At 34.5% G+C, this 24,323-nt stretch overlaps 1 long non-coding RNA gene across 1 annotated transcript in view; it reads left to right on the top strand.

The window, feature by feature from the left end:
- LOC130544001 (uncharacterized) overlaps positions 1–24,323 on the top strand; it is a 506,551-nt gene that overhangs the window by 312,262 nt on the left and 169,966 nt on the right. The window contains exon 3 of the long non-coding RNA XR_008959844.1: positions 9,279–9,312. This is a non-coding gene — a long non-coding RNA (uncharacterized LOC130544001). The remainder of the gene's footprint in view (positions 1–9,278; positions 9,313–24,323) is intronic.

The following is a 24,323-nucleotide window of genomic DNA, read 5'->3' as shown; positions in this document are numbered from 1 at the left end:
TTATGGCAAACAGATTAAATGTGCAGAAAATACTCAAAGCTGTAGTGTTTGCAATGTGTTAGCAAATTAAAAATAATCTCAAGAAAGAGAAAAGCCAAAAGACAAACATCAGCACAGTTTTCAAAGGGTATGTAAAAAGGATTTCAGTATTGGAAAAAAAAATAGGTGGAGACAATGGTGAATATGGGAGAAAAATGCATATTGTTAAGCAACTGTCTCCCCAGAGTCACAGGTTCAAAAATTCTTTTTACTCGACCATGTTCAAGTCTTCCAGAGAGTATGTTTTTTTCCAGCTGCATTTTGCCATAACAAACAATAGCTTAACATTGCACAAACCCAAAGTATAACTTTGCTACAACACAGGTCCTGAATTTACAATTTTATTAATTGAAACTGAAGCAGATTTACTCAGGCTAAACCATGCCCTAGAGCAAGAAGCTGCCTGTGAAATTTGTTTCAAGTTCTGTCTATCTACATATTTCCTTTAGGATTAAAGAGATTTTAATGATTTATTTTTATTTTTACAGTGTTTATTCTACTGGTGTTAGATGCATTGTTGCTTTGCCTGCAGTTTCTGTGGTGGTTGGTAACACTTAAGCAATCTGAGTCCACCACTGCAATCATTCTTCCTGAAGAACCCATTGTGATTTCCATGTTGCTTAGTTATAACCTGCAAAACAAACAAACAAACAAACAAACAAAAAAACACAAAAAAAATAAATATAACAATATTAGACCACAGTTTCATTGTGAATTTATTATATCTCCTTTTCCTGAAATGTGTAATGCAATGAAAAAAACAATATCATGATGTCATTTTTTTTTTCCTATTGAATTAATCTGTGGGTTTTAGCTTTTGAAAGGAATTGGGAAGAAATGAAGGAGAGTGGTAGTTTTAAGAAATGCTTAGTACTGGAATAATAAAGAACTGGTTGAAACTGAGGAATCATCAAAGTGCCACTGGAATGTTATTGTGAATTCAGAACTGCTGGAAAAAGAAATATAATTTTGTTGAATCTAAACCATAAGCCACATGGGGCATAAGTCAATTTTGTTTATTGAGGCACCTAGTGCAGAATGTACTGTTTAGTAGGTACTTGGTAAAGATTGAATTGAATCCCCCTCTCTAGCTAAGCCCCTCAGAACTTGTTTGTAATTTGCCTTCAGTTCTCACTCTTAATATTGGGATTCCTTAGACTCCCACCTAAGCCTCACACTCTGCTACTGACACACACTCCAATTCCCATGCCTTTAGATACTATCTCTATGGTAATGATTTCCAACATGTATCTCCAGACCTGATTTCTCCACTGAACTACTGATTACTACATCCAACTCCCTACTTAACATTTGTACTCACATAGCTAAGAAACACTTCAGCCTAGCATGGCTAAAATAGAAATCATCACAGCTGATACACACATCTGACTCAACCTATTGTCTCCACCAGTCTTGTCCCTCACAGTAAATACCAACATCCACTCAGTTACTAGAATTCTAACCAACAACCATCCTTTATCCCTTTCTTTTACTCATGACCCACACCAATCCATCAGTAAATTCTATTGATTTTGCCTCTGAAATGTATCCTAGATCAACCTAGATCCATCCAATTTTCCAAATATACTTTAGTCTAAATCACCACAAGTGCTTTCCTGAGAAGTTTCAGAACCGATCTCTCAGTTTTTACTCCCACCTCTGCTTTCTATTTTCCAGAGTAGCCATAGGCATGCTTCAAACAAAATCAGATAATTTCATTACAACTTAAAACTCTCCAGTGACTTCCCATTGCCCTTAGGATGTAATCTAACTTTTTCGCAATGGCCACCATATAATGTGTGGCATGCCGCCCCCCCCCAACCTTTCTAATGTATCTTTTGCCACTCTTCCCTGCTTACTAGATTCCAGTTACATTGGCCTTCTTTGTTGCTTGAATATAAGTTCACACAGGGCCATATGTGCTCAGTATCCCTTTACATAAACATTTTATCCTCTTATCTTGCATGGCTGTCTTGTTCTGCATTCTTAGACTTGACCATCAAAAATATTCCTCCTCTGAGCCACATCACTTATTTCATTTTCTTAATTGTCCGAAATCATTTTTTTGCTTTGTCTGTTTGCTTATGGCCTTTCTCCCCCTCACTCCTCCATGCTGCAAGAATGTAAGTGGAAACAGGTCCATATACCACCCTATCCCCAGTGAGAACAGCACACAACACAAAGTTGTGTGCTCATAGATACTAAGAATACTTCTTTAATAAATGTTAAAAATAATTATTGAATCTAGAATAAATAAAAAAATAAAGTGTAAATTATTCCTTACTCATTTTAACTCACTGTTTTGTTATTTGCTTGATATTGCACAATGGTAGATTCATTAAATTTATCATGTGAATAAAATATTTTTTATAGTGTAAAATATTTAAACAAGAGAACAGGGAACACCATGGTAGTTTTGTTTTGTTTTGTTTTGCTTTGTTTTATGGAAGTGCTTGAAGGCATGTAGAGTGACCAAGCAGGGATCTCAAAATCTAAGTGGAAAAATGAATAAGAAGAGGGAACAAAAAAGTCAAAATCTACAAGTCCTTTATATTCTGGAGATATAACACATAGCAGGTGCTAGCAGAAACACTAGGAGCACCAACAACGCTCTATTCCCTGGGACTGTTAGGGGTGTGAGGTAGATTCCTTAGGCTTGGGACTTTCATTTTTAAAACCAAGGCAAGTTGGTTATCCTTGTTGAAAATAAGGACTTTTTCTCTTGTTATTTGTATTTTCCAAATCTTCCCTGCTGCCTGATTCCTATCTACTTCTGTAACTGGAAGTCGTAGAAAACTATAAAATAGCTCTACTGGTTTTGAAAACATACAAGAGGGGAGAATGGGTGAGACTGTCCTGTTCTTCAATAGAACTGGGAGGAAAGCAAGTAGGTGCTCCTGAGCATGAGTGGTGGTGACTTAAGAAAGGGAATAGGAAGGGTGATACAATCCTGGGAAGAAGAGGAAGGAGAGTATTAGAATCTTCAACTACCAGTTGAGTTCCCTGACATTTTGTTCGAGGAGGTCATTGAGGACCATGACCACCAGTTGACCCACGAGCTGGATTCAGGCAATTGGGACTCCTTACCCCTCTCCAGTCCTTGGAATGTACTTTATGCCCACCGTTCCAATAGCCAGAGTTACTTCAAGGACACAACCTTGACTGAGTGATATGTTATTGAGATCATCTGGGCCATACACATGGCCGAACCCTGTTAAGCCTCTATTTATACCTATAAGTTCTGTCGGGCAGGTGCAGAGATTTGCTCCTCCTGCAGCCACCCAAGACAAGTATCATATGTAACTTCCCTTGCTTATTTGAAAACCTGCCACCTACCCATCTGGGTGGTCTGCCTTTTTCTTCAGTCTCTCCCTGCCCTCTGTGTAAGTGGCCAGTTTCAGATTTCACCTGGAGAACTCCTGAGGTTGTGATCCAGCATAGTTATTGTGGTTACTGATGTATTTGTATTTATTTATTTTGTTGTGTAGTTTTAATTTACTTAGCTATTTCTGTGCATGATATTTCTCCTTTTTTGTAATTTCTTTTTTCTTTTTTCGTCTCCTAATCAATTGGATATTATAACTTCCTTTTTTCTTTTTTGTCTGGGTGGTTACCTTTAAGTTTTAATGCTGATACCTCACTTAACAGAGCATAAAGCTGGTAAATATTCTTACCCTTCTCCTAAATAGCATAAGAGCTTTAGAACACTTTAATTATAACCCCTCCAACCAACTTTTGCATATTATAGATGTCTAGTATTTTAGACACTGTTTAATTTGCCCCAAAATTGATTACTGACGTTAGTATATTACCATATTTTGTACATTATTAATATTATTACATTATCTTATTTTTAGACAGTCAGTGATTTTTTTAGATTTACCTATATGAATCAGTGTCTTTACTTACCGTTCTTTCTTACACCTCTTTCTTTCTAAATTCAGTTTACTTCTTCCTAAATTATAACTTTTAGATTTCCCTCAGTAAGGGATGTAGTTAGAAATTAATGATTTTTTTTGTATGAAAACATCTCTTTTAACCTTCATTAATAAATTAGTGTATAGAGGTAAAGGCTGCTGTAATATTTATTTTCCCTTACTCCTATTGAGATGATTCTTCTATTTTACATGTTCTACTATTTTTGTTGAAAAGTTTGCTGTAAACCAGATCTGCTTCTGTTTAAATACCTATTTTATCTTCTAGCTACTTTTAAATTTGTGTTTATGTTTGTTTGTGGGGTAGATTTAGTTGAATTTATCTTGAGATTCTTTTAGCTTCCTGAAGAGATAGACAGGTAAATAGGTAGACCAACATAAACAGATTTATATAGATATACAGATACATATCACAAGTTTATATATATATATATATATATATATATGTGTGTGTATATATATATATATATCACAATTCTTGAACATTTTTCATATATTACTCTTTTAAGGGTACTTCTGTTCATTGTCTTTCTGGCTCGTATTAGACAGATGTTGGACCATCTGACCCATTTTTTTTTAATGTCTCATAAGCTCTTTCTTATCACATTTTTTTCCTTTGTTTCTCTGTTATGGATAATTTATTCAGCTCTGATTTCCTGTTAATTGTTTCTTAGCTACATTTAATATACCTGTTTACTAGAGTTAATGATTATATTTTTGTTTGTAAAATTATAATTGGCACTCATTGAAAATGGTCTTGTTATTTTGATAACATCTTATTTATTTCATATATTTCTCTCCATCTTTCATTTTTAATTATTTTAAGTAATTATTTTATAATCTATGTTTAGTAATCCCATTATCTGAATGTTTTGGTGTTTCTAATCTTGCTCTTTGAACTTTCTGTTGACTTTCACTTAAAATTGACTCATTTGTTTGATAATTATGGATGTGAACTCCTGCTTAACAGGGTTTTTTATTCATAATCCCTAAATCCTTTGTTAGGGGTGTGCCCTTCCAGAGAATTTTGGAGACTGAATGCACAAGGTACCAACCCAGAAATAATTTTTTGTTAAATCCTCTCTGGAATTTCTCTGTTCTTATCAAAAGTTTAAATTCAACCCCCATACCTGTTAAGAGATTTTCATGTGAGGCTCTTGGCAGAGATTCATAAATGTCCTAGAGCCAAAAGATCAGTGACTCCATATAAGTCATTTCCACTTTTTCCCCTCATTTTGGTCAGTGAAGATTTTCTTAATATATTTCTTTGAGTTATATTTGTCTAATGTTTATCTTAATAATGTTTCACCTAAAGGGTATCCTTTCTTTTTTTACACATACACACACTTAAAGACAATTCTGGATTTTGCTCAGGGGCCATTTATGGAATATATGTCATGAGGCTTAGTCATACCAATTCCTTTTCATTCTTGGTTTCTTTCCCTGTTACCACTCATCTCCAGCCTCTTCAGCTCAACTCCTGGACTTGCTCATGACTGATATGAGAAATGAGGCCTGGAGTTTTTGTATAAAGAAAAGGAAATGCCGAAAGAAAGAAATCTGATAAAATTAGAAAAGAGGAGAAAGAACCCTTCTGACCACTTAGACATGTGTCTATATCTGTATGCATATGTGTGTGGTTGTCAGAGAAATGATACACATGATATATATGTATTACATATGCATGTATGTATTTCAGTGATATTATTGGAACACAAGAATTTCACTGCTAAAATAATTTTCTGTGCCCAGAGTGGGTACCTATTTGCATTTGTTTTCATAATTATTTCTGTAATTGGTTCTACAAGTAAATGCAGAAATAGCTGGCTTACTCTTACCACCTGCTTAGTACAGATATACAGAGAAGGCAATAATACATATTTAATTTCTTCTTCTTATTTTCTAATGAATCATATAATCACAATATTAGAATGATATCCCACTTAGTATTCTGTTCCTGCATTCAAACACCCGGGTTCTTTCATAGAAAATAGATGCTCTTTATGAGAATTAAATGGTCAAATACAGAGAGGTAGATGGCTAATTGTAAGTGCTATTTGAATAAATTTGCATATGAAAGGACCTAAAAAACTTATTTTGAGAAAAAAATTGTAGGTGCATGTGCTATCCATAAATCATTTTATTTGAGATGACTTCTTTTCTATACTCATGCCAGCATCTCTGGAATCAAAACAAAAGTTCAGAAGTTTTTGATAAGATCTTGTCTCTCAATCAATTGGTTATCTAGTTAGTAAGTTATCTATTTCATATGGTATGATTTCCATATTTTGTAGATGGCATTATTAAGTTCTGATCAAAATGCAGAAGAAGAAAGGGAATGGAAAAGATATTTAGCAAGGAGAAAAAAGAAAGAAAGAAAAAAGAATAATAGAAAATTTGGATCAATAAAAATGGTGAATTAGATAGTTGAACATGTTAGAAATTCTAGATCATTAAAATATTTTGTGTTACTAGAACTAGAGGTCTTGATTGGTCTTGTTCTTTGACAAGTCCAGTCACATGGAAGAAAATCTCCACTTAAATGTCCCTAGAACAGATATTGATTAAAACATATTCTGCTTCACATTTCTTTCTAATGGGATTTTCTTTGTTAAGTTTTGGTTGCCTTTTGAGTGAAACAGTAGACTACCATAGGATCGTTGCTTTCAGAAAGCCATGGATCCCTGAAGTCCCTAGCCCAGCTATGTTTGCATTACCTCTGACACAGAAATGCAAAGCAACAATAAATTCAGGGGTGTTTACCACTGATTTTTTTTTTCAGTTTCCTTATCTACTAGTGTCATCCTCAATAAATCAGTATGTAGAGTCCACACTCTAATTTTTTTAAAGAAGTTCAAAGTAATATAGATGATTTTCAGGTATTAATAATTATACCTAAAACTCAATGATTCATTTGTATTAATATTTATGAAGGTGCTTTCATAATAATTGATTACTCTTGCTAAAACAGTTTGGGAATTTTAACCCTTTTTAAAGAAAGTGCCCACCAGGGGCGCCTGGGTGGCTCCGCGGTTAAGCGTCTGCCTTTGGCTCAGGGTGTGATCCCGGCGTTATGGGATCGAGCCCCACATCAGGCTCCTCCGCTATGAGCCTGCTTCTTCCTCTCCCACTCCCCCTGCTTGTGTACCCTTTCTAGCTGGCTGTCTCTATCCTGTCGAATAAATAAACAAAATCTTTAAAAATAAATAAATTAAAAAAAAAAAAGAAAGAAAGTGCCCACCAATGACCAGGTTGTAGACTCACACTATCAACATATATTAAATTAGTAGCATGATTTTACTTTGAGACTTCTCAATTTAACACACACACACACACACACACACACACGGGTTTTATTTTTTTTTTTATTGTGTACTAGGCCTATATTCTTTTTATGAGAATTATAGAAGGTTGGAATGAAGAATACATAATCAAAGAAGCTGCAGGTTGAAATATCATATTTTAGGTTTGGGTACAAAGAATCTAATAAAATTCTCCCTCTCACCAAATTAAGAAACATCGCTAGTATTTTAAATATTCATATAAATCTTTTAATCTAATATTTAAAATTTTGTTATTCAAGAATACTTTCTCTTGATATTTAATATATTACATGACAATAGTAAGAAAGTCTTTAAAAAAATGGATGAAGAGATAGCCAATTTATAGTCATCTAGGGAAAAAAATTGATATGAGTATTTGCACAAAATTGTTTACTTTTTGAAGCTTAAAGTAATTGTGGGCCCAGAAGGCGAATGGAGAATAAGGCATTGTAAGTGTGGAATGCACTTGCAGACTTTATATAAACAGAGTCTGCTCTGGCATAGTTAACTTGTCCAGGAGTATAAAATTACAAACAAGGCAACGCTATCATTTCATTCTCCATAAAAAGATAGATTCTCTTTTCTAAGATGATGCTACTAATTTCAGGCTTGTTGCTGGGGTGATCATGTTAATGGCTCAAGGCAAATCTGTCACTGTTCCTCAAAACACTAATTTCAAACATATGCTGTGCTAATAGAGGGCCAGAAAGTATTATCACCTTTCCATACAAAATTCAAGCTTGAAAAAAAAAAGATTTTTTTAATTTTTAAATGTTTTTTTAAATCTATAAATAAAATAAAATAAAATATATTCCCGTATGATACAAAAGAAATGTCTTGAAGAACTTGCCTAAAAAGCCATTTATCAACAAAGGAATTTTTTTTAATTTAGATTTTTTAATTTATTTTTTCATGAAACTAAAGTTTTCATTCATAATGGATATTACTATTCCCTTAAAATTCAAGTCCTATTATCAAAAGCTGGTGCAATACGATAATATTTTTCTGTTAAAGATGGCAGATGAACCTAAGAAAAATTTATGCATCATGTTATCTCTGTATTAAATGCATTGCTCCTTTTAGCTTAAGAATCATCTTCTGGACATCTCCCGTACCAAAGGCATAGCAGGAAGTCTTCTGGGTAGGCAAAAATGAACGGTCAAGGCATAAATACCTATCTATAATATAAGAGAGAATCTGCTGAGTATTGTAGTAGAAGTACGAAATATGTTGGGAATATCTAAAAACAGAAGAGTAATTCCTTCACTGGGTGTCAAGACAATCTTTATTGAGAAGAAGTTAGTTGAGGTAGCCCTAACAAATGGATAGAAAAAAATACAAAGCTGGAGAAAAAGGGGTGAAACCAAAGAATTGTTTAAAAATAAAAAAATTAACATGTTTAAGATATGGCCTGAGTATAGGGCACAGGGGAAAATAGTGGAAGATGAACTTGAAAGATAGAATAAGGACTCACTAGATAATTATGGGAGAGGGTCTTAGAAAGGTAAAACAGGGACAGTTGACTGAAGCTGCTAAACTTTATGCTAAATACTTCAGCTTTTTTTGTACAAACAATACAGTGAACTTTTTTTCAGCAAGGTGATTTGTATGTCACCATCAGGGTTGTGTATTAGGATAGGATTTCATGATTATGCTCATGCCCTAACAAAAGCCATATTATACAGGATTCTCTGTCCTTTGAAACTTGAACATCAGAATAAAACATGGTTACAAAATATACATTTGCAGTTTGCATATATAAAAGATTTCAGAAACAACCAGCTATCTAATTTGGATCACAATGGTGGGGATGAAACACTTTCATATGAAATAACTAAATGATTGAGATCAAATTATGTATCTTTACTGCTTATTTAATTTTACTACTGTAGATAAATTCACAATATGTGTTTGAAGACAATTTAAAAGTCTTTGGTAGCTTTTATGATTGCAATATCAAAATATATTTTTGTTGTTTCAGTTGATGGTGCCTGTCAATTAACTGAACAACTGTGGTAAGTTGGTTTTTCTCTTCTCAAATCTGCATAGTGTTTTTCTTTCTGATATTCAAAAGGATTTATTTTGCCTATGAAACCTGTAAAAACATGAACACTTAAGTGGACAGAAAATCAAGCATGCCCTGAAATAAGCTATATTTTTTTCCCCAGGGACTTAATGCTTCCCTTTTTACTTCTGAACTGAGCCAAGATTGGAAATCAGAAAGTGTCCTCTACATGTACACCCAGAGTGTAGGAGGGGCACTATTATCCAAATGTTTTCCATAAAATGTGCACCATCCGTTTGCCCAGGGATGACCCTGAGAATACACCCAAATGTTCACAACACCAAAGGCAGAAAAATGTCTTTTGAAGAAATGTTTTGTTTTAAAAGTTATTTAAAGTTATATGGAAGTTTGGTAACTTCTTTTCTCCTTTTATTTCTTTTCTCCTCTTATTTCATTGGAGGTGTTAATGATCATGGCCATAATATACACACAAGTTGACTTTCATGTGTCCAGTTTCATAGCTGATTAAATCTGACTTTGCTTTAGTTGAATCATCATACTGGACAGCAGAAATCAAATGACAGTTTTCTATCTTTGTTGTGAATGTGTTTGTGACTGCTTTCGTGGACTTCTGCTGGGTAATATTCTACGTGGGGAAATGAAACATGGTATTAACAGTTTTGGAAAATAATATTAATGATAATAATTGCATATATATGGCAATAGTGTGCCCTCAAAGGGAAGGAAGGAAAAAAAAAGTTGAAAGAGATTTTCTCTGGCAATTTGTTAGACATTTTAGGATGTTTTGTTTCTTCTTTTTCAATTAAAAGTAAAAATTTAGTTTTCAACCAGATTATGTCAATGGAGGTGTTTGTTTTCACAGATGCTTCACATATTCACACTCAATCAAAATCTCTCAATCATTTAGAAAACTAGCATCTCATTGTTAGTTACTGTGTAAGTAATTATGAAGAATATTGTATAGGGTTTATACTGATAGTGAAACACACAACACTTACTGGCATAAATAATTATTTTTTTCTCAATTATTCTTATGAGAAGTGAAATCAGAAAAATGATTTATATGTCTTAACTTACATAATTGCCATGGATTATTATGATTGATTATTCATTGAAAACTAAGATGAGTGGAAGTAGTTTTTATCAATCTCATTCATCTCTAGAGAAGTTGATACCCTTTTACATCTATCTCAGGAAAGCAAACAACATATTTCTGTGCTTTTACAATACTGGGGAAATGATATTTTTCGTGCACTATTTTCTCATTGTCAGATTTATGAGGAGAGGACATTGCATTATTATACATTTTATTCCTTGAGAGTTTAATAGTTTACAGTAGACTCTTTATAGAGTCTACTCTTTATAGAGAAAATGTCATTACTTTTCTCTCTTTTTCAGCTGCAAAAGAAAAAGTTCTGAAAAAGTGCATTTGTTTAGCGTCCTGCCTCTATTCATGGATTAGAATGCTTGGCAAAATAAGAGATGGCCAGAGATGGAAATAGTAGAGGAGAATAACACAAAGTTTGGAAGTACATGAGCAGTTTATTGAGAGTTTGGATAAGGAAGAGGAATGGACAACTTAGATGTGACTTAGGGAAGACAAATGTTGGAGGAAAAAAAAATTCTGAGTCTTACTGTGTATTATATTAGTGCTTCTCAAACTTTAATATGCTCATGAATCCACTGAGCTATCTTGTTAAAATGCAGGCTCTAATTTAGTAGGTCAAGAGTCTGCTTTCTGTCAGCTCCCAGGTGATGTCAAAGCTGCAAGTTCAAGGGCCACACTGTGAATAGCAAGATATTATATAAATAACTCATTCACTTTGTCTCCTATTCAAGGAATTTCAAATAATACATTACTTCCCAAATATTTGACTTGAAATTGATTTTTAGTGCTTTTACTTCACTCTGTAAAGATCAATCTTAAGATTAGAGAAAAAAGTGCCATGTTTTAGTTCAGTCACATACATAAAACAAAACAAAAACAAAACAACAAAAAAACTGGGTCTTGCTAGCTCCCAAGGTCTGCTTTCCCCTTATTAATTGATTATAAGGGTAAACTGTGAGGATCAGAAAAATTCAATCTGTTTGAGTAAAATAATTTTCAAGTGTATGAGATGTGAGATTTACAAAAAATAAATGTATTTTTTAAATATTACAATCTTTTCAAAGGCAAACATATCATCACCTTGCAATAGTCAAAATATGAAAAGCAATAGTAGTCGCGGAGATTAGAGAGTTCTAACCATAATATAAGTAAACATTATCATTAGTGCTATGCTTGAAAATACTTGACTTTTGTCTTAAAAATGTAGTAAGATGTCACTGGTTTTGTATCCTGTTCCCATTGACATTATGAATGTTATCTCCTTTAATCATAAGGTTATTCAGATTCTGAGGAGATTATCAAGAAGGCAAGATAGAAGTCAGACTAGGCTGGGTGGTTCAGCAACCGTAAATAATGAAGCTAAGAGGCCCTAGTCCAGTCATGTAAGGAAATCTGAAGGGTTTTCTGGAACCTGGATTCCCGTAGGACCCTGGAGAAGTCTATGGAATAGAAGTTCTAAAATCAATCTGAATTTTTCTGCCAAAACCTTTCCTCTAAATGAGTGTTTCTTCACCCAAACTACAAGTCAGAATCACCTGGGGTGTTAAAAAAAATAGTTAATACCTGGGTCCCATCCAGAACAATTAACTCAGTATTTCTGGGTGGAACCTAGCATGATGCTCTAGCTTCCTGGTGAGCCCATGGGCAACTGGAGTTGAGAGCCAGTGCCATATATTAGGACTGAAAATTTACATTTGTCACAAGTTCCCAAATGATATTGATATTGCCGCTCCATGGACCACAGTTTAGGTAGTAAGGGCCTACTAGCCCCCATAAGTTTTTCCATGTGTTCCAGGAGGGTCAGTATTACTTGGGATGAGGGGAGTGGAGGGAAGAAGCAGAAAGGAGAAAAGGGACATTCAAATGGCACATGGTGTGGACCTGGGTATAATATCCAACTCCCCACATGATTGAATTTGAAGGGCAATAGAAAAATTTCTGCATTCCAAAACATCTCATCTCATGAAATAATATGGTGCCTGCATTTGTACTATTATAATTCATTTGATTTTTGTGCTTTTCAAACCTGACTGTGCAAGCATTATTCTGTGAAACAACTGTTACAAATATAGAGGATCAAGAAAGAGGGTTAGAGTTGGCAGAAATCTGAATTTTAATAATCATCCCATATGATTCTAATGAAGAATGGAGCTTAGAAATTAACATTGTTTAAATGTCCATACTACCCAAAGCAATCTATAAATTCAATACAATTCTTATTAAAATGTCAACAACATTTTTTCACAGAACTTGAACAAATAATTCTAAAATTTCTATGCAGCCACAAAAGACCCCAAATGGTTAAAGCAATCTTGAGTAAGAACAAAAAATCTGGTGATATCACAATTCCAGATTTCAAAATATAGTACAAAGCTGGAGTAATCAAAACAGTATGTATGGTACTGACACAAAAATAGACACATAGATTAATAGAACAGAATAGAGAGCCAAGAAATAAACCCACACTCACATAGTCAATTAATCTATGACAATGGAGTCAAGGATATGCAATGGGGAAAAGACCATCTTTATAATAAATCATTCTGGGAAAACTGGGCAGCTACATGCAAAAGAATGAAACTGGACCCACTTTCTTATACCATAAACAAAATTGAACTCAAAATGGATTAGACTAAATGTGAGACTTGAAACTAAAAATCTTAGAAGAGAACATAGGCATTCATTTCTCTGATACCAGCCTTAGAAACATTTTTCTAGTCGTGTCTCCTAAGGCAAAGGAAACAAAAGCAAAAATAAACTACTGGGACTATATCAAAAAGAAAAGCTTTTGCACATTGAAGGAAACCATCAAGAAAGCAAAAGGCAACCTACTGAATGGGAGAAGATATTTGCAAATGATATATCCAATAAGGAGTTAATATCCAAGATATATAAAGAACTGATACAACTCAACACCACAATGTAAATAAATAAATAAATAAATAAATAAATAAATAAAATAATCTGATTAAAAAATGGACAGAGCACCTGAACAACCATTTTTTTCAAAGAAGACACACAGATAGCCAACAGACACATGAAAAGATGCTCAACATTACTAATCATCAGGGAAATGCAAATAAAAACTACAATGAGATATCACCTCACACCTGTCACATGGCTAAAATCAAGAAGACAAAAAGTAGCAAATGTTGGCAAGGATGTGGAGAAAAAGGAACCCTAGTGAACTGTTGGTGGAAATGTGAATTGGTGCAACCATTGTGGAAAACAGTATGGAGGTTCCTCAAAACGTTAAAAATAAAAATACCTATAATCCAATAATTCCACTACTGGGTACTAACTCAAAGAAAACAAAAAACACTAATTTGAAAAGATATAGCACCCTTATATTTATTGCAGCAGTATTTATAATAGCCAAGACATGGAAGCAACCTAAGCGTCCATTGATAGACAGAGATAGGAAGATGTGGTGTATGTGTGTATGTATATGTATACATGTGTGTGTGCATGTACAAATATATGCATACATATACACAACGAAATATTGCAGAGCCATGAAAAAGGATGATATCTTGTAAATTGGGACAACATAGATGGATCTAGAGAGGATTATGCTAATAAATCAGACTGAGAAAGACAAATACCTTATGATTTTCTCCTAAAGAACAAAACTAAAAGAAACTAAAGAACAAAACAAATGAATAAATCAGACTGAGAAAGACAAATACCTTATGATTTTCTCCTAAAGAACAAAACTAAAAGAAACTAAAGAACAAAACAAATGAATAAACAAATAAATGCAAAATCAGACCTATAAATACAGAGAACAAATTTATAGTTGCCTGAGGAAAAGGAAATGGGGGGTGGGAAAAATGGGTGAAGGGAAGTGAGAGATACTGGTATGCAGTTATGGAATGAATAAGTCTTGGAAATAAAAGGCACAGCATAGGTGATAGAGTCATTGATATTGTAGTAGCATTGTATGGTGACAAATGGTAGCTGCACTTCTGTTGAGCATAGCATAACTATAAAGAAGTTGAAACCCTATGTTCTATACCTAAAACGAATGTAAAATTTTGTGTCAACTATACTCATATAAAAAAAATATTGGAGTTTAGAAGCCATTATTTTCAACTACACACTACCTTTTTCCTGGCCTTCTTTTTAATATATTTATTCTGGGGAAGGAGTAATGGAGAGGGGCAAGGGCAAGGGGCTGGGGACTGCTATTTGTCTTAATGTTGTAGAACTAGTTGTCTCTTTATGTACATATATGACTAATAAAAATTATAAGTAAAAAATATATTTTTTCTTCTTTAAAATAACATTTTATATAAACTATTCCATAAATCAATAGAGATCAATATAACAGTGAAATAATAATAATAATATGGTGCTTACTGTTTTGTCAGGCACTGTTGCTCTGAGTGTTTCATATTCTCTAAAACAATCCTAGATAATATGTACTATTGCTATCCTCATTACATATAAGGAAACTGGGAAACAGAAATTAACATTTAACAATTTAACATTTAACAATTTAACAATTGCCTAGACTCACTTAACTGATAAGTTGTTGAACTAGGATTCAAACTCAGACTTTTTTTTTTAATAATGCATCTTTCTGAAATATTTGGCTCTTGTCCACACTCTACTCAACTACCAACCATCAGTTGTCCACAGATTCAACAAATGTTTCTGGAGCAGCTTCTATCTGCTGAGTGCTAAGAATGGAGCAGTAAGCACAATGAAATATGTACATTTATGGAGATTACTTTCTTATGGGAGACATAGGCTTTTGTTTTTAGAACAGCCAGAATTTTTTAAAAGAGCTTAGAATTCATGGCAAGAAGACATGAGCTTCAAATATGATCATTCCATTTGCTTTCTGAGTGACCTTAGCAAATCTCTTTACCTCTTTAAGTAATCCAATGAAGTAATATAAAGGGATATCTAAATGAATTATTTTCATTACTTACATAATTACTGACTATAATGAAAAATGTTTTGTGTGTATGTTTGGCTTAAAAAATGTCTTAGTTGAGAAAGATTGATTTCCCCATAGCAATAGACAGAGCATCATGAAAGCACTTGTTATCAGGAAGGTATTGGGGGCAATATTAGTGGTGTTGATATTGGCATTGGTGTTAGTAGTAGTGATGATTGTCATAATGGTGGTGATGGTAGAGATGATGAAATTGATGGTATAACTACCATTGATTATGCACTTATTATAGCTCAGGTGTTATGCTACATTTTTTATATTTATTATTTTATTTAATCCATTTCATAATCCTATGAAGTAGTACAATTATTGTCCATTATATAGAGCTGGAAAACAAAAGCATTAGAAAGTTTAAATATCTCACCCAAGTCACATAACCAAATAAATAATGGAGCCATGTATCAATTATCTATTATTGTATAATAAACTTCCCTAAATCTCACTGGTGTAAAATAACCATTTGGTATTCCTCATGAATCTGTGAGTTTACTGAGCAGCTATTCTGCTCTACCTGATGTTGGCTGGTGTCATTTATGTGACTACATTCAACTAGGGGCTTAATGAAGATCTCAGTTCTCCATGTGGCCTCTCTTCCTACATGATGAGTCATTCTTCAGAGACCTCATAATCTTTCTCTCTAGCAGAATAACTTAGACTTGCACATTGCATGCAGCTCATTTCCAAGTAGTGTTCCAAGGGACAAGTCCCATTGTAAGTGCCTCACCTTGCACCATACTTGCTAAAGTCCTGTTGATCAAAATAAGTCATATGGTCAAGCCCATGTGTAAGAGGAACCAAACAAGGACAAGAATATCTAGAGGCATGGTTCAGTCTTCCATATCAAATATGTTTAATTCCAAGAGCCATTGTGGTTTTAATTACTACAGTATATTCCTTCCCTGGAGATATTAAAAGTAAACACTGGAAGAAAACAGACCACATAGTATTATTTAAGAGACATCATAGGCAGATTTGATTTGGCCTTATTTCATCAACATCTAAGTACTCAAGGGGAAATTTATCATAGAAGATTCAATACTGAGTGGATGTTAAGATCCAAAGTTCAAGAATTTAGTGGTTTAGAAAGGATTTCTCTATAGCTTAATTACCAAATACAGACAAGGCATAGTTGACAAAGTTCTGAATATTGACACATTGGATTTCTATTCTTGCTTTAATGTAAAATTCCATTTTCAAACCACAAGAGTGTCAGCAATGGTATTGTGTCTACCCAGATTACCAAACTGGATCTCCGTTGAATCTTCATTGACCTCAAAAGCACGCAGAGATACAAAAGATTCAGAAGGCAAAAGGCTCCTGCTGTTACCAATGAACTGTCTAAAATGTAGAGCTACCTCTTAATATGAGTTTTTGAATTACTTTGGGTTTTGAACAGCCTTGTGTCTCAATGGGCCTGTCAAACTGAGTTAGAAAACAAATACCTTGCTTATCCAGAGCTTTGTCATTGTGGTTATCAGTTTTGCCAGCCTGCATACTACCCTCACTTAGGCCAAGGAGAATCTTGATTGTCCAACAAGACCATGGTAGTATAGAATTTTGTTTCACTGATTTTCAGGCTTTTCTTTTTTTCTTTTCTTTTTTTCTTTTTTCTTTTTTTCTTTTTTCTTTTTTTCTTTTCTTTTCTCTTCTTTTTTCTTTTCTTTTTTTTTTTTTAATCATTTTTTTCTCTAGGAGCTCCACAGAGAACATCTGTCTCTAGGAATATAAGTTTGGTACTTTTTACCAGCTCTAAATTTTCTCTATTGCTTAAGAGTAGTAGAGATCAACAGCTTACTCCCATCATTTAGGGACTAACAACTTGGAAAATTGAGTGAACTCAATATGATCACCACTCAAGAGTTCTCCCTGTGACCCAAAGTCTTCTTTAAATTTTGAAATAACTTCCAAATAAGAAGTCAGAAAGGAACAAAAGTGTGTCTGAGAAAACATGCATTTTTTTTGCTTTTCCTTGGCACAAAATGGAAGTGTAGTTTCCTCTGTCGTGACAGGAAGCAGGATCCATTTCTCATGTTGTTTCAGGGATTTCTGTTTTAATAGTCAATAAAAACTGAATCCATATTGCTGGAAGAGAAAATGAAAGAGAGCTAATGCCCTAATATATCAAAGAGGGATTTCTAAGTTGTACCAACAAAATAATTGGGTGCATGTACAAATGAGGATTTATAGGTACAAAATTCAAATTTTGTGTATGCAAATGAGATAATTAAATCAAATAAGTACCTTTGATTAAAATCATTGTATATGCAAATTCATCACTTGCCGAAGCAGTCATATTTTGGCATGTGCATACATGATTAGTGGTTTCTAATTTAAGGTAATTTTATGGCAGAAATAGTCTTACCTATTGGATCTCATGTTTTACATATTAGCCAAATAATATTTTCTTCGATTTTAAAATTTTCAGTAATCATATTACCGTCATTTTAAAGATAAAATTTCTTCTTGTATCAATAACATTTTAACATTTCTGAACATTGGGTGGATTTAAAAATCAATTAGTTATTTAATGTAGTCCATTATTTGTCCTTAAAGTAACCCTTCACTTAACGGTACATCTGACAATAAAGAACCTTATTATCAAGATATTTTGATAAATATCATCTTGCAATCAATACTATCTTATTATAAACCTCATTTTATTATCAAAAAGAACAACAACACACACATCTGTCTTTTATATGTCGGTATCTATCCTTCACAACTGGCCTGTAAGGCAGAATTGCCATATTTTACAGATGGGGAGGCTGAGGCATAGATGACTTTCCCAGGGTCACACAGTAAGTGCATAGCAAAGCTAGGAAACTCAGTGTTTGATAAGACTATGGCTGTGATCCTCCCTGGATGTAGCACTGACTCTGCTGCTTGAATTGCTCCTTTAAGGCAGCTGTAATGGTCCAGGAGGCTGTAACAAGACCTACAGATTTTAGCTCCTCTCTTGCTTCTCTCCTTTACCCATCCTCTTGTACCCGTGCAAATTCAAAACCTTCCATCTTTTCTTTTCCCACCCTCTTGCCTATGTTTTATTTGTCCTCTGAAGACTCTGGGACAGTGTAAAACTGGTTAGGGAGCCTGGGGAAAGTTGGTAGACAATCTTCCCTTGACTGATAGTGGGCTAGTATTTCAGGGAGTTCAGGGATTTGTTCTCCTGTGTCTCTTGATAACTATATTAAAAGCAAAAATCTAAGCATCTGGGCACCTGGGTGGCTCAGTCTGTTAAGAGTCTGCCTTCAGCTTGGAGGCTCAGGTCATGATCCCAGGAGTCCTGGGATGGACCCTGCATCAGGCTCCCTGCTCAGTGGGGAGTCTTCTTCTCCCTCTGTTCCTCACCCACTCTTGTGTTCTTTCTCACTCTCTCTCTCTCAAATAAATAAATAAAATCCTAAAAAAAAATCTAAGCATCTGTATTCTAATTTTGCTTGATCTTTGCTTGGAACCCCCAAATGGCTCCTTAATCTTGCTCAGAATGAAAACCAAATTCTTATAATGCCTTTCAAGGTTACCCATGGTCTGTCTTCTTCTCTCACCTGGTCCCCACCTCCTTCGCCCTCTGCCACTTGTTCAAACTAATCCCGCTTCCTTGCTCTCTCTGCAATCTGCTAAGCAGTCTCAGGCCTGAGGTGTTTTGAACTTGCTTTCTCTGCTCAGAAAACTGTCCCAGTACTCCAGTCCTGTGGCCTCCCGTTGGTACCATTGAGTCTCTGCTCAAACATGATCTTATCACAGTGCTCTTTCGCCCAGCCACCCACCTCTGCTTCTTTTTATCCCACTTAATCTATCTTCTTTTCCTCCAGGGCACTTACTCACCTTACCTATTATAAATGTGTTTATTCATCCAGCTTTTCCTACTGTAATCTATAGAAGCTGTAAGAGGGCAATGACTCTGAGTCTGATATTTCCTGCTGTATCCCCAACGTCTTCACAGAGTAAATGCTCAGTAACTAACTAGCAGGAATGAATTAACAATCAAATGAAGGATACGAACAAGTAAATGAATACTCTAGAATTCTTATCAGGATTCCCTACTTAGCTGTTATTAGAATGATTACATATTGGTACAACACAAAATTATTTATTTACCGCATTAATACCCATAAAGATATATTAAAGAGTTTGTCAGTGGTTACTAAATGTCATTTTACTTGAGACAAGAAAAGGAGGTGGAACCAAAAGTTATTTGCAGTTAAAGAAAAATTACTGGAAACTGTACTCAGAGTTTTATTATTTTAGGGAACTCAATAAAAGCAATTGCTAACCATTATACTTACTATGCATCATCCCTATTTTGCTTGTTTTCTGTGTATTATATAATTTAATCTTCATGAAACTTGCAATGGAAGTACTATTATATCCATTTCATAAGTGGGAAGACAAAGACACAAAATGTTGCAGTTACTTGCCTAAAGTCAGAGAATCCTATGGAATCCCATTACAAACTTTATAAAGTGTGTGTATATATACATATAATTTTTTTACACTGTGATTTATTGTTCAATACTAACTCTCCCTAATGATCTTGATTAAGGTTCCTACTTTGAAATATTTTTTTTCCACAAGAATGGCAATATTATTGCATCTCTTTATACTCATTATCTCAGAAAGCATGTTTTTAATTTATTCTTTCTGAGTGTCTCAGAAATTATCTTGGAGAAATGAACAAATGCATTAGTATACACATGCTACACACTTTCTTGGACTAATACCTATAATTACAGGAATAAAAACATTTCATTTTTTTTCATACAACAATTTTAGCCTGGCATATTTAAGCCTTTCCTGTTAAAATGCATTTTTTGAATCATGTTTCTTCATCAACTCATAAATGAAAACAAGCCTGTGATTGAAAACTAGTTTTGCAATGAAGCTTTGGAATAATTTATTATCACTTTTCTTTATTACCTGATTGATGTTTAAAACTAAGATAGCTATACATCCTACTTTACTTGAACAGTCCCAATTCATATCTGTTTTCCCAGCATTATTATTAATATATAGATAAGTTTTAATAATATCATGTACTTTCACTTTCAAAATCATCTCAAAGTTGTCTAGCGTGGACAATCAATTTTATGTTCATCTATTCAAAGTAGATATGTAATATTTACAGAGTTTTTACCCAAGGTATAAAAGAAGGAAAGATAAATTCTCCTCAGTAATTTTGTTTTAATCCCAAAAGGAATTATTTAATTAAAATCTAGAGAAAAAAAATACATGATCATCAAAATGAGACACATTAGACCTGAACTATTCTTCCATATGCTTAGTAGAAATTTTCCTCAACAAATCTCATAATCCAACCTGAATTATTTAAAGAATCAATCTTTGAAAGGATAAAACATTTATTTTATTATTCTAGGCCTTTACGAGATTTCATATAAACACATATTAAAAGCAATAGAGAGGGGCGCCTGGGTGGCACAGCGGTTAAGCGTCTGCCTTCGGCTCAGGGCGTGATCCCGGCATTCCGGGATCGAGCCCCACATCAGGCTCCTCCACTATGAGCCTGCTTCTTCCTCTCCCATTCCCCCTGCTTGTGTTCCCTCTCTCACTGGCTGTCTCTATCTCTGTCAAATAAATAAATAAAATCTTTAAAAAATAAAAAAATAAAAAAATAAAAGCAATAGAGAGGTTGTGACTGAAATATTATGTTCCATTTACTGTTCCACCAAACTCATTCAAATGTAAGCCTTGTCTTTGGCCATGCTGGCTAGTATAAAGAAAAGAACAAATTCCCAATCATCCTTCACACCTGCATTCACACCCAAAGTCCTCTGTGCTTCCTGAAGTTGAGTAAGTACACAGCCAGAACGCCTTCTGTAATTTCTGTTTAGTTCTATTGAGACACAAGTTCCTTGAAGGCTCAATTTGTAGACTTTACATGAAGAGGTCCTTCCTTTCTTCTTTAGATAAAGGAAATCTCTGTGTTGGGGCTCAGGAGCCAGAGACATTTTCTGAGTTTCCTGTTATTTCATAATATTCCAAAGAGCCAACTATCCACCAAGCTTCAGACCTATAACCTATTTCTGCCTTTGTGTTTTTTGTTTTGTTTTATTTTGTTTTCTTTTTGCATTCAGAGGGCCTATTTAACAAATCAACACAAAAATGTTAATCACAATATTTGTGTGATTTTTTTGTATATAAAATTTCAATTTTAGGAAATTAGGCAAGGTTTAATTTTTTTCTAATGCCTTCTTATTTCAAATGCATTTTACTCCAACTCCTTCCCCTTTTCCTCCCCAGATTTTTACTATAACCACTGCTATAAAATGTTTGTTTGTCTTCAGAGTAGCTGACCACTTTTTCAGAGGGCTGAATTCTCTCTAAGAATCTCTACCACCACCCTCTGTGAAGCTTCCAGTAAGCCTGTTGCAACCACCATTCTTTTTTCCCAAACATATCCTTACTCTTCAGTCTGTTTTATCTGCCAGGGTCTTCTCTTCTAAAATGTATTGCTAGATCTTCCAAGGAGATGTGGAGACTTTGCCTCAGTGGCACATCTCTTCAGTTCAAAGTGAGGGAGATTAGCAGGTCAACAACCCTAAGTGATAAATCTCCATGTGGTTCACGAGCCTTGCTTGACAGAGGCTCACAGACTTCATAGCAGTCACTTAGACAGGATGAGGGAAATCTAGAAGCTTCCTGGCATAGCAAATGTATGTTGGAAGTTACCTTTGTAGCTCAATTTACAAACTAGGGCCCATGTAAGTCAATTCCATCTAAGGTCAGGGTAGACAAGCACTTACTTCTTTTTTTAGCTGGACTCTAAAGTATTTCCTGAAATAAGTTTTTTCTTATAACACAAAGAAGACCACATTTGGTTTCTGAAATCACTTAAGATAGCTGTCCCAGAAGTTTTTGAGTGAATAGGCAAATGAGACCCATAGTAGGTGGTTTTAATTGTTTCATAAAGAACATATTTTAAAGGAGCATAGGGTTGGAATTATGCGTTCAGATTGTACCTCTGACGTTTACTTTCTGTGTATATCTGGACTATTCACTTTAATTACCGGTTGTGTCTTCAAATGGGAAATGGAAATCAGAAGTGACATTCACTCCAAAGTTGTGTAGATTAAGTGGGTTAATGTAGATGAAAGACACAGAAAAGTGCCTGATTTAATGACTTTTCTGTCATTCAGTGTCCTGAGAATAATTGTTCTCCTTACCCATATTCATATTTGCTTCCCTGAAGTTTTGGCAAGTCTGGAGGTACATGCACACAACACACTCATACACGCATGTAGAGCTATGCTACAGAGTAGCTAGAAGCCCTGTGGGTGAAATATGAGCTCACTGAAAGAGCCAGTAACTTTACTTCACGCGCTTCTCTGAAGATACGTGTGAAAGGATTGGTTTGCTGTGATTGCTGACCTATATAAGGCTTAAAGCAAAAGCAGAGTCTACAACCATTTTGAGCTACTTGTATACGATTGTCTGGAACTTCACTTTCCTCTTGTTTATCTCACTTTCCTCTCGTTTATCTTACTCTCTGGGATTATGTCTGAAGGCTGTTGATCAAAGAGAAAGAGAGAAAAAATCTATATCCTCAGGGAAAAATTGTGGAGAATAAATGTCTGAAATCGGCCGTCTTCACAGTGTTATGAGTCCAGATGAAAATGGGTGAAAATGCCAAACAATTTTAAAGGCTTTCAGACATGGGGATGCTTGTTAAATGGAGACAGAACATGTGGATTCATTATTCTTTTTTATGTCGATATTATGCCTACTTTATGGCGTTATGTTGGAAGACCTGTGTTTGCTCAACCTATGAAATAGCTTGATTCAGGAAATAAAATTCCTAACACCCAGATAGCACCTGAGAGAACAAAATAATGTAAATAATTCAATTCTATTTGAGAGTTTCAGGATGCACAACTGTTTTAGAGAGTATTTTTTAATGTGGACATCAATGGGGAGATTCTTTTCAACAGTCATCAATTAGAAATACTAGTAAAAATCTGAAAGACAATAGTGGAGCATGACAAAAACAGTGATGAGAAAATTTATCATACTAGGGGCACCTGGGTGGCACAGCGGTTAAGCGTCTGCCTTCGGCTCAGGGCGTGATCCCAGCGTTACGGGATCGAGCCCCACATCAGGCTCCTCCGCTAGGAGCCTGCTTCTTCCTCTCCCACTCCCCCTGCTTGTGTTCCCTCTCTCGCTGGCTGTCTCTATCTCTGTCAAATAAATAAATAAAATCTTAAAAAAAGAAAAAAGAAAAATTATCATACTAGCAAGTCCAAACTAGTACTTAGTGATCAAGGAGTTCATTTTGTTGCACAATATTGGCAAACAACCTACACCTACAAGTTACAAGAAATAGTAACAACGGGGTGAAAAAGCAATCAATTTTAAAATGTCAAGGAATCTACTTATTTATTTTCTAGGAGTGAGCTTAATTAGAAAAGTTGTTGCAAGTGTCAAGACCCTGGAAGTAACATAATTTACAAGTTAATAGGTACGTGGTAGAATCTTACTGCAAGAAGTCAAAGACTTGGCTTCATCGTAACCAAGTGATCATTGCTGAAATTACACACAAATGATGTTTCCATATTGAGTAAGCTCTTTGGATCAAACTGTTTGACCCACAGAAATTCCTAGTCTTTTGTTTAAACATTGTCTACCAACATAAAAGTTTTCATACCCAAGGTAAACAGGATACAGAATCTTACAGTAGGCAGCATGGTGAATTGAAAATCCAGATTAACCTACGTTTAGCTAACATTTTCTATGCTGAAAAAAAAAAAGACTTTGGACAAGTAGATAACTGAGACATATGTTCTTTGTAAAATACATATTATGTGTTTATGGGCATATATATATGTTTGTGAAGTATCTCATACTTTGAATTAAATGTGACCAGTAGTATAACGTGGTTGTTTGCCAGATACATCCAGTATGCAGGTTTATA

This window comes from Ursus arctos, unplaced genomic scaffold (genome assembly GCF_023065955.2).
Source record: "Ursus arctos isolate Adak ecotype North America unplaced genomic scaffold, UrsArc2.0 scaffold_18, whole genome shotgun sequence".
In the NCBI taxonomy this organism is placed as follows: Eukaryota; Metazoa; Chordata; class Mammalia; order Carnivora; family Ursidae; genus Ursus; species Ursus arctos.
The sequence above is the reverse complement of the archived record's forward strand: the minus strand, read 5'-3'. Positions and strand labels throughout refer to the sequence as shown.